Source organism: Branchiostoma lanceolatum, chromosome 16, assembly GCF_035083965.1.
Source record: "Branchiostoma lanceolatum isolate klBraLanc5 chromosome 16, klBraLanc5.hap2, whole genome shotgun sequence".
In the NCBI taxonomy this organism is placed as follows: domain Eukaryota; kingdom Metazoa; phylum Chordata; class Leptocardii; order Amphioxiformes; family Branchiostomatidae; genus Branchiostoma; species Branchiostoma lanceolatum.
In genome coordinates this window covers 2,589,544-2,601,134 of record NC_089737.1, presented here as the reverse complement: position 1 = coordinate 2,601,134, position 11,591 = coordinate 2,589,544, and the positions used below count along the sequence as shown (strand labels likewise).

Genomic DNA, 11,591 nt, shown 5'->3' with positions numbered 1-11,591 from the left:
AATGATAAGTCTGTAATATAGATACATTATGTAGAATATGGAAGGAAACGTATCATTTACGTCAGACTAGTATTTTCTAGGACCCCAAAATATAATATAGCCATCTGGTCAAACCGGATCCGAAAGCTAGCTATATAGCATGATCAGCTACAGTACTGCTGCCAATCACTATCCCATTCGAACTCGGATAGTAAGCAACGTCGAGTTCGGCCAGTACCTGGATGGGAGACCACTTGAGAACGAACACCGGATGCTGAAGGCGTCTCTTTTGATTATTTTTTTCTTTCAATCATTGGAAAAGTGGCTATAAGTAAGCCACCAAAACATCAGCTTTCGCCTACGGCCACATCACGTTGAGCACACCCGATCCCGCGGGCACGCCAAGGGTTTTCGCTTGGACACAAATCAGAAAAACGGTTTGTACTCATGAATCAGGCGTGTAGAAAACGTCACCAGTGGGTTAACACGCTTTTGTGATATCACTGAAATATAAGTAACATCACAGCGTTAAACGGTCAATATCTGAAAAAGGGAAAGTCCTAGCACCCACCAAAACTTGTTAGGTATATTGAACAATAGTAGTTATATGTTAGGCTTTATACGTAAGCTTTATGAAGAACTTTATTTTTCACCTTTTCAACCCCCAATTGCACACGTTAACGGAGAATGGGTGAGCTGTCAGTATATCATCGTCATGTTGCCATAGCTACAGTTTAAACTAGAAAGCTAAGAAAGGTACAAATTACAACCATTGATATATTTGGTGACCAACCTCACCAGCCCTTACTGAGCTCTGTAATGCTGATTGCTACATTATGGTCTCCTTCACTCCTAGCGGGTACCCCGACGTACTATTTCTTATACCGCTCAGTCGCGGATACATACTGTGTTGTTTGGTCTAACGGTAATGTGAATGCTGATTGATACACATTGCAGATAATACTCACGATATTACCGCACATCACACACTGTTGTATGCTGATTGGTCCATGTAGAATTCTTGACCAATCAATGTGTAGCGATCATAAAGCTTTAGTCAACCTGTGGCATTTATTTTATTGACTGCTATGGATCGCTCTTAAATATCTAATGTAAAATCGTATTGGCGACATTACTTATGTGCCATTCTTTCGTAATCCGAGAGTAAGGGTGACGATTGTCCGACTGCAGCCAATGTGTTGTTTTCTATTGTTGAGCGGAGAGAAATTGGGAAACTATGCAATAAAGGTAACTTTGGTGGCATAAAAAGGCTTTTATGACTTCTAAACTTACTACTTACCTAAGGAAAGGTTGCCTTGCGTCATGCAACTCATTGAAATCGTCTTGACTTGCCATGAACGTAGTGTTGATCCCAGCCGAGGCGCCTCTGTGTGTGTTGAACCGTTTTTCCCATTTATCATTCAAGAATCAACCAAAAGACAATTGATTGACTTATTATTGATAAGTATGATCGAAAGTACCCTGTTCATAAGTACTCGCCCTGCTGCTGATTTGACATCTAGCTGCAAACAGAGGCAGCCCGTCGGTTGCTTACAGTCGTTGCCCCCCCCCCCACCCCCAAACAAAACTGTAAGTAGTGTGCTGATATATGTTATAACTGGTCATCAAAAAAATATTGAAAGTGATGATGAAATGGTACAGTCAATATATATGAATAGAATAAATCTTTATTGCATATCATACACATTTTGAAAGATACATGTGCTAGGTAATACCTAAACATCTTAAAATGTTTGAATTCAGATCCTGATATGTGTACTATACTTCTGTTGTATAAAACCATACGGATATCACTGGATGTCAGTTGATATCGGATATCGGAACCCACTCGCAGTACCAATACCTCATCATCCGTGCTTGATCTCATTATCACTGATTCACCTGGTCTTTTCACGGACCATGGTACTTACCCTCCCCTGGCTAACTGTGACCATTCTCTTACTTATGGAATAATGTCTGTCAAGATTCCCAGAGTCAAAGCCTATAAACGAACTGTTTTTGACTTTACGAATGTTGACTATGAAGAACTTAACTCGAAGATTTTTGATGTAGACTGGAATTCCGTGATATCGGAACACATTCCAGACGTGAATGCCTCAGCTGAGGCTTTCATGACAACTCTCACCAATGTCATAAAGCTGGTCATTCCTAGTAAAGTAGTCACCATTCGTCCTAGAGACAAGCCCTGGATGACATGTGAGATAAGGTGCTTGCTAAGGAAAAAGAGGCGGCTGTACAGAAAACACAAAAGAACTAATAACCCAAGTTTGTTTTGTGCCTATAAACAAGTCCGTAATCGGTGTACAGATTTAATTAGACAAGCCAAGAGAAATCATCGGGATAGCCTTTGTCTCGACCTTGCCAATCCAACTCTGAACCCCAAAAAATGGTGGTCTGTCTCCAAGGAAATCTTCCTTGGTAAGACCGATCGTGGTTTACCTTCTCTACTTGAAAATGGCACTGTCATATCGGAAGACAAGGCTAAAGCCGATATTCTTAATAACTACTTTGCAGCTCAAACAAGTCTAAATACCGAAGGCGCCTCTTTTCCCAACTTTGTACTCAGAACTGACTCATGTATTAATTCAATTACTTGTTGTCCCGCAGATGTGTACAAAGTAATATCAGGTCTTAACGTTAATAAGGCTACTGGGCCTGATGGCCTGAGTAATAGACTCTTGAAGAGTATTGCGCTTTCAGTATCAGAACCACTGTCACACTTGTTTAATGTTTCATTGAAATATGACTGTTTCCCGTCTATTTGGAAACTTTCAAATGTCGTCCCTGTGCATAAGAAAGGCGATAAGTAGGCCAAGGAAAACTACAGGCCTATTTCACTTTTATGCGCTCTCTCTAAAGTGTTTGAACGTATAGTTTATGTTCCACTATCTACCTATTTACATGGCAACAACCTGCTTACCGACCGAAATTCTGGTTTCACTCCCGTTGACTCAACTGTTAATTCATTGACGCACCTTGTTCACAAGTTACACAAAGCAGTAGACCAAGGTCTTGAAGTCCGTGCCGTTTTCTTGGATATATCCAAAGCTTTTGATAAAGTGTGGCATGCTGGTCTTATTTTCAAGTTGCGTCAACTATGAGTATCCGGATCACTTCTGGAATGGATTGAATCTTACCTTACGAGTCGAAAGCAGCGTGTTGTCATCAATGGGACATGTTCCAGCTGGTTACCTATTGATGCAGGTGTCCCACAGGGGTCACTCCTTGGGCCACTCCTTTTTCTAGTTTTTATTAATCACTTCAGCAGTGTAGACAAACTCTTTAACAATACAAAGGACCGTCCTGACCCAGAAAATGATCCACAAATTTCAAATAACGATTCACTAAATTCATCCCCGCCCCCTGTAAACCCCTCTGTCCTTGATTCCCCAATAACCATTGGGGAATTAACCACTGCCATTTCTAATCTTAAGAATGATAAATCTAGTGGTAATGACATGATTCTAAACGAAATGTTGAAATCTGGTAAAATGATATTGAAAAAGCCACTCCTCCAGGTATTTAATATGTGTTTACAAAATGAATATTTTCCTGAGGAATGGTCTCTCAGCCATATCGTGCCAATTCACAAGTCAGGGGACCCGTCCATCCCAGACAACTATCGAGGAATCTCTATTATGAGCTGTCTAGGTAAACTATTTTCTTCCATATTGAATACTCGTTTAGTAAATTATGCAGAAAACAATACATTATTCAAACCCCATCAGGCAGGCTTTAGAAAAAACTTTAGAACAACAGATAATCTTTTCGTAGTTAGCACCCTAGTTAGGAAATACATTAGTCAGAACTCTCGCCTCTTTGCATGTTTTGTAGATTTTAGTAAGGCCTTTGATTCAGTTTGGAGAAATGGCCTCATATTTAAATTGAACAAGCTTGGTATAGGTGGTAAGTTTCTTCAAACTATCAAAGACATGTACTCTAAAACTACAAATTGTGTCAAACATAGTCATGGTCTCACTGAATCATATGTTACGCATAGCGGTGTCAAACAAGGTTGTAATTTAAGCCCAACGTTATTCAACTTATTTATTAGTGATATTACAACCATCTTTGACAATGAATGTGAACCACCAATTATGCATGATAAGTACATTCCCTGTTTATTATACGCAGATGACTTAGTTATTTTTTCCGAATCTAAGCAAGGGTTACAAACTTCTTTGAATAAGCTAGAAAACTATTGTAATACATGGAGACTGAATGTAAACCTTAGGAAAACAAAAGTTGTTGTTTTCTCTAAAGGTGGTCGTCTTCCAAAAGACTGTTTGTTTACATACCAGAAAAACCCTGTTGAATTAGTTACATCCTATTGTTACTTAGGTATCATTGTCAACTCTGCTGGCACATTCAAGGCGAATCACAAACACCTCTACCGGAAAGGTCTAAAAGCTTTGTTCGGCATCAACCAATCTCTAGACAATGCCGACGCCCCAATTTCTGTGAGAAACAAACTTTTTGATGCGTGCGTTAAACCCATTATTCTCTACGGCTCTGAAATATGGGGTTCATTCAAAAATTCAAATTCCTGTCCAATTGAATCAGTTCATTTAAAATTCTGCAAACAATCATTACGTGTACCTAGGTCTGCTTGCAGCCTAGCTGCAAGGGCGGAATTAGGAAGATACCCAATACAAGTGGATGCTTCGCTAAATGCCGTCAAATATTTCCTTAGACTTCGCCAGAATGTGTCAGCCGACAGTTTTCAAGCAGATGCTTTCTGTTGTCAGTTAGATCTAGACAAATCTGGTGTGAAATGTTGGGCGACAGGAATACGTAAGTCTTTAGAGGAGAGCGGGTTTGCTTTCTTATGGCACCTACCAATTTCATATAATTCAAATACGTTACAAATTGTTAGTTCCATTGGCCAGCGGATAAAAGACATTTACTTCCAAACGTTTCTGAAAGAAATACATAACGACAACAAAGGTGAGGCTTCCAAAAATAAGTTAAGATCATATAGATTATTCAAAACTACTTATAATGAAGAAAAATATCTAAGTAACTCAAATATGAGGGTCAGGAATGCAGTCACAAGACTAAGAATCAGCTGCCACAAACTACATATTGAAACGGGAAGACATACCCGCACTCCTCTAGAACAACGATTATGTAAACATTGTACTTTGAATAGAGTAGAAGACGAATGTCATTTTGTGGTAGAATGTGTATTATATACCAAAGAAAGAAATGAACTGTATAAACTTGTAGAAAACCTATTTCCCTACTTCACACATTTAAGTACTGTTCAAAAATTCATATTTCTAATGCGACTAGACAAACCTCCCATTGAAAAACACGTCTGTTCTTTTATATCTACTATAACCGAAAAGCGAGGAGAAGTAGAATTTATTTAATGATAGTCATGTTCTTTTGTATCTGCTAACTGTACTTGTATTATCTTTTGTTGTGACCTGTACTTAGCCAAGTGTGGCAGAAATGTGCAATAAAGGTCTTCATTCATTCATTAATGACCTGGTGGAAAATCTGCTAACTGAAGCCAATCTTTTTGCTGACGACACGTCACTGATGGAAATAGTTTTGGACCGTCTTGTCAAATAAATTGAACCACGAACTTAAAGTGGTGGGTGACTGGTCAGACCAGTGGTTGGTAACTTTTAATCCCCTCATGTAAAACAAAGGCCGCCATGTTTCCAGCAAATCGCCTGAATTAAGAGTTGGAATTTCCGAAGAAACTTTATATTTTTTGTTGTAGTATAGTGTACAGTAAACTTCCTTGTAAACATGCTGTAAATTAGAATTCGCTTTTCGTGCAACGTTAGGGTAAATAATGATGCGATTTTCCCGCTTGGTCGGGTAGATTTTCTTGAGAACTTTCCTGTATACTAGTACAGTATGTAGAATGTTTGTATGATTTGCTACCGGTGAATTCTTGCATGTTTTTTTCAATAGATCTTTATTTCATTCTTGAAGAAGAAGTGTGTCTTAAGCTTGTCATTACTAGTTGTACGTGTTTATCTTGTGAATGTCGCCGACGTCACATTGCCAAGGCAACGCTCAGTTGTGTACGTTCGAACTTCGAATGGAACGGTTACATTCCAAGACGTCACAAGACGTTCTGTTTACGTCCTCACGTTGGATGTTTGCTTCAGTTTACTGTACGAAAGCCTTCAAGATGGACAGAGTTCGTAACAACAGCTTTCAACGTCTACGAAAAATGGTTCTCAGACAAGACTATGTTTCGGGAATAAGGTTGGAGAAGTTATCTTACCTCATACGTGATGACTTGATAAAACATTATGCGCCACAGTTTATGTAACCGCACTTTTCAAACGTCAAATGTGATCCGAAGTTTTTGACCTTCACAAAATGTGGTTCTAAGCCCTTCTAATGTTGTGTCATTTACGGCGGGGCTCAGACTTCGTACAGGCTATCTTGTTTCTGCGTTGGGCCGATTATAGCACTGATTCCAAATGTTAAAACAAGGACCAGTCCGTAGGACAGACGTTGTCAAATAAAGACGGTAGATGTTTTAAAACAAAGGCCGCCATGTTTCCAGCAAATCGCCTGAATTAAGAGTTGGAATTTCCGAAGAAACTTTATATTTGTTGTTGTAGTATAGCGTAAACTTTCTTGTAAACATGCTGTAAATTTTTCAACCCCCTAGAATTCGCTTTTCGTGCAACGGTAGGGTAAACAATGATGCAATTTTCCCGCTTGGTCGGGTAGATTTTCTTGAGAACTTTCCTGTATACTAGTACAGTATGTAGAATGTTTGTATGATTTGCTACCGGTGAATTCTTGCATGTTTTTTTCAATAGATCTTTATTTCATTCTTGAAGAAGAAGTGTGTCTTGTCATTACTAGTTGTACGTGTTTATCTTGTGAATGTCGCCGACGTCACATTGCCAAGGCAACGCTCAGTTGTGTACGTTCGAACTTCGAATGGAACGGTTACATTCCAAGACGTCACAAGACGTTCTGTTTACGTCCTCACGTTGGATGTTTGCTTCAGTTTACTGTACGAAAGCCTTCAAGATGGACAGAGTTGGTAACAACAGCTTTCAACGTCTACGAAAAATGGTTCTCAGACAAGACTATGTTTCGGGAATAAGGTTGGAGAAGTTATCTTACCTCATACGTGATGACTTGATAAAACATTATGCGCCACCGTTTATGTAACCGCACTTTTCAAACGTCAAATGTGATCCGAAGTTTTTGACCTTCACAAAATGTAGTTCTAAGCCCTTCTAATGTTGTGTCATTTACGGCGGGGCTCAGACTTCGTACAGGCTATCAGCCGCTATCTTGTTTTTGCGTTGGGCAGATTATAGCACTGATTCCAAATGTTAAAACAAGGACCAGTCCGTAGGACAGACGTTGTCAAATAAAGACGGTAGATGTTGTAAAACAAAGGCCGCCATGTTTCCAGCAAATCGCCTGAATTAAGAGTTGGAATTTCCGAAGAAACTTTATATTTGTTGTTGTAGTATAGCGTAAACTTTCTTGTAAACATGCTGTAAATTTTTCAGCCCCCTAGAATTCGCTTTTCGTGCAACGGTAGGGTAAACAATGATGCAATTTTCCCGCTTGGTCGGGTAGATTTTCTTGAGAACTTTCCTGTATACTAGTACAGTATGTAGAATGTTTGTATGATTTGCTACCGGTGAATTCTTGCATGTTTTTTTCAATAGATCTTTATTTCATTCTTGAAGAAGAAGTGTGTCTTGTCATTACTGGTTGTACGTGTTTATCTTGTGAATGTCGCCGACGTCACATTGCCAAGGCAACGCTCAGTTGTGTACGTTCGAACTTCGAATGGAACGGTTACATTCCAAGACGTCACAAGACGTTCTGTTTACGTCCTCACGTTGGATGTTTGCTTCAGTTTACTGTACGAAAGCCTTCAGGATGGACAGAGTTCGTAACAACAGCTTTCAACGTCTACGAAAAATGGTTCTCAGACAAGACTATGTTTCGGGAATATGGTTGGAGAAGTTATCTTACCTCATACGTGATGACTTGATAAAACATTATGCGCCACCGTTTATGTAACCGCACTTTTCAAACGTCAAATGTGATCCGAAGTTTTTGACCTTCACAAAATGTGGTTCTAAGCCCTTCTAATGTTGTGTCATTTACGGCGGGGCTCAGATTTCGTACAGGCTATCTTGTTTCTGCGTTGGGCAGATTATAGCACTGATTCCAAATGTTAAAACAAGGACCAGTCCACAGGACAGACGTTGTCAAATAAAGACGGTAGATGTTGTAAAACAAAGGCCGCCATGTTTCCAGCAAATCGCCTGAATTAAGAGTTGGAATTTCCGAAGAAACTTTATATTTGTTGTTGTAGTATAGCGTAAACTTTCTTGTAAACATGCTGTAAATTTTTCACCCCCCTAGAATTCGCTTTTCGTGCAACGGTAGGGTAAACAATGATGCAATTTTCCCGCTTGGTCGGGTAGATTTTCTTGAGAACTTTCCTGTATACTAGTACAGTATGTAGAATGTTTGTATGATTTGCTACCGGTGAATTCCTGCATGTTTTTTTTCAATAGATCTTTATTTCATTCTTGAAGAAGAAGTGTGTCTTGTCATTACTAGTTGTACGTGTTTATCTTGTGAATGTCGCCGACGTCACATTGCCAAGGCAACGCTCAGTTGTGTACGTTCGAACTTCGAATGGAACGGTTACATTCCAAGACGTCACAAGACGTTCTGTTTACGTCCTCACGTTGGATGTTTGCTTCAGTTTACTGTACGAAAGCCTTCAAGATGGACAGAGTTCGTAACAACAGCTTTCAACGTCTACGAAAAATGGTTCTCAGACAAGACTATGTTTCGGGAATAAGGTTGGAGAAGTTATCTTACCTCATACGTGATGACTTGATAAAACATTATGCGCCACCGTTTATGTAACCGCACTTTTCAAACGTCAAATGTGATCCGAAGTTTTTGACCTTCACAAAATGTAGTTCTAAGCCCTTCTAATGTTGTGTCATTTACGGCGGGGCTCAGACTTCGTACAGGCTATCTTGTTTCTGCGTTGGGCAGATTATAGCACTGATTCCAAATGTTAAAACAAGGACCAGTCCGTAGGACAGACGTTGTCAAATAAAGACGGTAGATGTTGTAAAACAAAGGCCGCCATGTTTCCAGCAAATCGCCTGAATTAAGAGTTGGAATTTCCGAAGAAACTTTATATTTGTTGTTGTAGTATAGCGTAAACTTTCTTGTAAACATGCTGTAAATTTTTCACCCCCCTAGAATTCGCTTTTCGTGCAACGGTAGGGTAAACAATGATGCAATTTTCCCGCTTGGTCGGGTAGATTTTCTTGAGAACTTTCCTGTATACTAGTACAGTATGTAGAATGTTTGTATGATTTGCTACCGGTGAATTCTTGCATGTTTTTTTCAATAGATCTTTATTTCATTCTTGAAGAAGAAGTGTGTCTTGTCATTACTAGTTGTACGTGTTTATCTTGTGAATGTCGCCGACGTCACATTGCCAAGGCAACGCTCAGTTGTGTACGTTCGAACTTCGAATGGAACGGTTACATTCCAAGACGTCACAAGACGTTCTGTTTACGTCCTCACGTTGGATGTTTGCTTCAGTTTACTGTACGAAAGCCTTCAAGATGGACAGAGTTGGTAACAACAGCTTTCAACGTCTACGAAAAATGGTTCTCAGACAAGACTATGTTTCGGGAATAAGGTTGGAGAAGTTATCTTACCTCATACGTGATGACTTGATAAAACATTATGCGCCACCGTTTATGTAACCGCACTTTTCAAATGTCAAATGTGATCCGAAGTTTTTGACCTTCACAAAATGTGGTTCTAAGCCCTTCTAATGTTGTGTCATTTACGGCGGGGCTCAGACTTCGTACAGGCTATCTTGTTTCTGCGTTGGGCCGATTATAGCACTGATTCCACATGTTAAAACAAGGACCAGTCCGTAGGACAGACGTTGTCAAATAAAGACGGTAGATGTTTTAAAACAAAGGCCGCCATGTTTCCAGCAAATCGCCTGAATTAAGAGTTGGAATTTCCGAAGAAACTTTATATTTGTTGTTGTAGTATAGCGTAAACTTTCTTGTAAACATGCTGTAAATTTTTCACCCCCCTAGAATTCGCTTTTCGTGCAACGGTAGGGTAAACAATGATGCAATTTTCCCGCTTGGTCGGGTAGATTTTCTTGAGAACTTTCCTGTATACTAGTACAGTATGTAGAATGTTTGTATGATTTGCTACCGGTGAATTCTTGCATGTTTTTTTCAATAGATCTTTATTTCATTCTTGAAGAAGAAGTGTGTCTTGTCATTACTAGTTGTACGTGTTTATCTTGTGAATGTCGCCGACGTCACATTGCCAAGGCAACGCTCAGTTGTGTACGTTCGAACTTCGAATGGAACGGGTACATTCCAAGACGTCACAAGACGTTCTGTTTACGTCCTCACGTTGGATGTTTGCTTCAGTTTACTGTACGAAAGCCTTCAAGATGGACAGAGTTCGTAACAACAGCTTTCAACGTCTACGAAAAATGGTTCTCAGACAAGACTATGTTTCGGGAATAAGGTTGGAGAAGTTATCTTACCTCATACGTGATGACTTGATAAAACATTATGCGCCACAGTTTATGTAACCGCACTTTTCAAACGTCAAATGTGATCCGAAGTTTTTGACCTTCACAAAATGTGGTTCTAAGCCCTTCTAATGTTGTGTCATTTACGGCGGGGCTCAGACTTCGTACAGGCTATCTTGTTTCTGCGTTGGGCCGATTATAGCATGATTCCAAATGTTAAAACAAGGACCAGTCCGTAGGACAGACGTTGTCAAATAAAGACGGTAGATGTTGTAAAACCGTACTAATGACATTTTCTATGAAAAAGATCAAAGTCTCTCACCCACCGTTAGTGTTTAAGGGAGTTGAACTGAAGGAAGTTGATTGTCATAGGCATTTGGGATTACATCTAAAACGTGAGTAGTATAGTTGGGGGAGAACGTAGCGCATTTCGGGAGGCGCCATCTGGCGGTGCAGGTCAGGGGTCACCAGGAGCGGAGAGCACCGCCCTAGCATATTGGTAGACATATGGATATGATTGCTTTAGTGTTTGACGTATATACATAAGGTGTGTTTTATGGTCATTATAGTATAAAAGTATCCAGTAAATAAGAATTCCAGGGGTGTGTACATGTCTAAGAACTATGTATATGTCCTCCTCCCTTTATTTGAAGAGGGATGTATTCATATATCTATATCATGTGTGATATAGATGTATGAGTGCTCCCACCATCTGACAAGATGGAATGATGCCTACATATCATGTATGCATGTTTCCTCCTCCCTCCCTTTCTCTCTCTACCTCCCTCCCTCCCCCAAGGCCCATATAGTCAATAAAGGCACCTTCTGTGTCAGTGGTAGTGGGCACATGTCACATCTAGTGTATACCGTTAGTGGTGTGTATATGTCTTTCATGTGTATATATGTCCTCCTCCAGGTAGGTATTGACCAAGGATTGATATATCTGTATTCTGTATATGTCACATGTATACCTCTCCGGATACGAAGTCATCAAACAAGTTTCTAATTCCTATATTGAAAACACAGA

The 11,591-nt window shown here is 39.8% G+C and overlaps 1 long non-coding RNA gene across 1 annotated transcript; it reads left to right on the top strand.

Annotated features, from left to right (window-relative positions):
- Window positions 1-8,218: 8,218 nt before the first annotated feature.
- LOC136422288 (uncharacterized) lies at window positions 8,219-10,843 on the top strand. The gene is made up of 2 exons (XR_010753593.1): window positions 8,219-9,694; window positions 10,458-10,843. It is a non-coding gene; the product is annotated as an uncharacterized lncRNA (long non-coding RNA).
- The last annotated feature ends 748 nt before the right edge of the window (window positions 10,844-11,591 follow it).